This window comes from Rhipicephalus sanguineus, chromosome 7 (assembly GCF_013339695.2).
Source record: "Rhipicephalus sanguineus isolate Rsan-2018 chromosome 7, BIME_Rsan_1.4, whole genome shotgun sequence".
Classification (NCBI taxonomy): domain Eukaryota; kingdom Metazoa; phylum Arthropoda; class Arachnida; order Ixodida; family Ixodidae; genus Rhipicephalus; species Rhipicephalus sanguineus.
In genome coordinates this window covers 34,493,023-34,496,396 of record NC_051182.1, presented here as the reverse complement: position 1 = coordinate 34,496,396, position 3,374 = coordinate 34,493,023, and the positions used below count along the sequence as shown (strand labels likewise).

General features: G+C 41.5%; 1 long non-coding RNA gene across 1 annotated transcript; it reads left to right on the top strand.

Annotated features, from left to right (window-relative positions):
• The first annotated feature begins 474 nt into the window (after positions 1 to 474).
• On the top strand, positions 475 to 3,119 carry LOC119399389 (uncharacterized). The gene is made up of 3 exons (XR_007416844.1): positions 475 to 771; positions 1,565 to 1,677; positions 2,929 to 3,119. It is a non-coding gene; the product is annotated as an uncharacterized LOC119399389 (long non-coding RNA).
• The last annotated feature ends 255 nt before the right edge of the window (positions 3,120 to 3,374 follow it).

Below are 3,374 nucleotides of genomic sequence, written 5' to 3'. Positions count from 1 at the left end.
TACCACTTGCTTTCAAGCGCCCATTAAAACAGCACCACTTGGACGGCAACTGGTCTCACTGGAAAAAAAAAAAAAAACGTACTTTAATTCTACCGCTGGAGTAGACGTGCGCCAGACCGACACGGCGTTACGAATATTACTGTTGTAGACTTCCAACGAGGTGCCTGCTCATACTGAACCGTTGTGCGAATAACTCGTGTTTAAAACATAGTCACTTCCCTGCGAAAAGGAGCCCTTTTAAACATTCGCCATTATCTGCCACGACCTAACAGCAATGAACTCTGCTAGCTCCGACTGCTTTTTTCATAATGCCGCCATGTCTGCTCCGTCTGTTTGCACATGAGTAGGGGTAGCCCTAGTCCCGTATATTTGTTTTTATGTTTTCATGCGCTAATGCTAAATAAAAACCTATTTCATAGTATTATTACTAAATAAATAATGTTGTGCTTTTTATTTAGAGCTGAAAGTGTTACTAACAGCGGTCTAATATATTGTAGAACTTATTAAGGCACCACAGTTTCGTACAACACATGGCAACTCGTCGTGGGGCTTTCTTCTTGTGTGTATCCGTTATTGCAGCGAGTTTTGTAGAGGGACCCGTCTAACATTACCATGAAATAGTTGATATTCTTGGTCAGATTTATCTGTGGAAAGTGTTACACGTAATGACCAGCACGTTTGAGCGGTTTTTGCGGTTGTACTGGCGGTATCTTGGATTCATCAGTGGTCGAACTACACCGATTTCCTCAGCAATAATTCTTCCATAAAGAGGTAAGTGTTGCATTAATACATTTCAAGTATAAGTGAACGTTTATCCCGAATGTTCGTGGGCTTTATTAAGCATGGTACCGTATTGTATAGTCCTGTATGCGATGTCTATGTATGCGCGAAGTACAGCGCTCAGCGATTGGAATGCGGTAGTCAGCCGGCATGGCGCCTGGCGCTTTCTTACACGACCGTTGGGCGCTGAGGACACTGATATACTACTAGTTAAGGTATATATGAAAGGAAAAGCCCTGCTTCCGCACTGTGACAACGTTTGACTATCAGGCGAAAACCCAGCATTCACTGATGACTCAAAAAAGCACCAGCCGTCATGCGTTTCTGTTGAACATTCCAAGTACACGGATGAATGAATGATTGGATGGATGGATTCTATGAACGTCCCATTATAACAGGGTGGCGACCTGTGCGCCCAAGCTAAACAAAGAACTTCTTTGTTATTTTTAATTTGGCCTATTGCCTTGTCTAGTTCAGTTAAATAAAAGTCCATGAATTCGCAGCCCTTTCGCTAGGTACTCAAAATATGTCTTGTTTTCCATTGCTACTATCCAATAAATCTTTTTCGCCTCTATGACTTTTCACCTTACGTCTTATGTTGTCATATCGCTTACACTGCCGGCTGGCGAGTCTCCTTGTTTTTTCTCCACTGTGAGTCAACACTCATCGTATACAAATACTGGAGCACTTTTTTTGCCCATTTTCCTTAGCCTCTCTTTGAACCTCATTTCACCCTGCGCTTCTGTCACTTCAATCCTTGCCCATCCCATATTGCCCTTTACAGCCTCATTTTTCGTCTTCCCGTGAGTGCCCAACTCGAGGTGTCCCACAGTCCTTTGATGCATATCAAGTCCTGATTGCACCTCTGACTTCATAAACACCACTGAGTTCCCAAATGTAAGTCCCTGAACCATTACACCTTTCCACGAACCTCAAAGTACCTCGTACCTATTGTATCCCCATAACGTTCTGTGCTTCATTATTGCAGCATTCCTCTTTCCATTTATGGTGGTGGATTTTCGTGATGCTTTCTGTATCACCCTCAATAATACACTCTCTTACCGTCGGTATTTCCTGGACCTGTATTGATGCGACTGGATTATTGGTATCGTTCATTATTATACATTTTGTTACACTAAATCCTAGTTCTACACCTTCACCTTCCCTTCCGCATGTGTCTTAATTTCATGTGCTGTTTTACAAGTTACAATGAGATGTATATCATCGCGGTTATCCGCGAATAAGACAATATCCTTATAACATAAACCTGGAAGCTGCTGCTCTCGAGTCACACTCACCTGTTATTGTGGCATATGGAAACCAGTGTTGTTTCATTCTCACTTATTTCCATCCGCACCATGTATAACATGAATAACAGCTGAGACAGCGGACATTCCTGCCTCAGCCTTTTGCTTATATCAATGTTCTCTTTCCTGCTTATTCTTTCTCATTCCATGCAGACTATGATTTCTCGGTGTATCTTCCTCGGAAGCTTATACGGTCATTACGTATGCCAGCTTCTTTCAATATAGTCCTTAAGATTTTCTAATTAACGTTTTGATGCACCCCAGAGATGTCTAGAAAAGCCACGTTTAATAATCTGTTTCATATTCTAATAGATATTTCTCTACACTGTGTAAGAACAAATAGGTTATCCTCTAACGCCTGCCGATTTGGAATGCGCTCTGAAGTTGCTCCAAAATACCGTATCTTCTACCCATGTTTATATTTTTTGTTTCATTGCTTGCATTGTCAACCTTTATGATACCGATGTAATGGCCAGTCATCTACGTGAGCAAATGTTATTTTTCTCTGCCTTGCCTTGATAAATTAAGTGCTGCATGTTTGTGTAAGCACCCCCCAATGCTGTGCAATACGGTCATGTCTAATGGTGCACATCTGCCCATGCAGCAAACAACAGTAAATACGTACAAGTTAACATATTTTAAGTCTATTAAAAGTAGCTTAAAATGTACATTGATAACCGTTTCATGGTTCATCTAGCCAACCAAGTGGGCTGAAGGCACACCTTAAACTGTGCATGTCCTTTGCAAAACGGGCTAAGGGCCATTATGGCTTTTGCTAAAAATGTGTTTGATGTGTTTATTGTTTTACTTGTAACTTACTACGCATAAATATTTCTTTCAGGTGGCGTACAGGAACATGTGCAAACACATTCTACATCCCAAGATATGTTGCTGGAAGCGTTCAATAAATGCTGTTAAGTTTCACCATCATACTACTTTTGCTGTGCACTGTTCACTAGACCAGCAGGTCCTGTGATTGATAAAGTAGGAACCACGTGACATGCAATAGCAGCCAGCTAACATCTGTGCGAGATCTGGCCAGTCTGAATTGTACTCGGTATAAACATTCGTTGAGGGATTTCCAGTTGGAAACAAGATTCTAACTGGAAATTATTCCACGGGGGCGGAGGGGAACGAGCAAGTGGGACCACTTCAAGTGGTTTCACTTGCTGGAAATTTTTGCCTCGGAAAGCAATCATATCGAGTAAAAGTCTTATTTTGTAGCATATGGTGCAATTGCATGGGTCCATGCACCTAAAAATAAATGCCATTTGATATATAAATGTT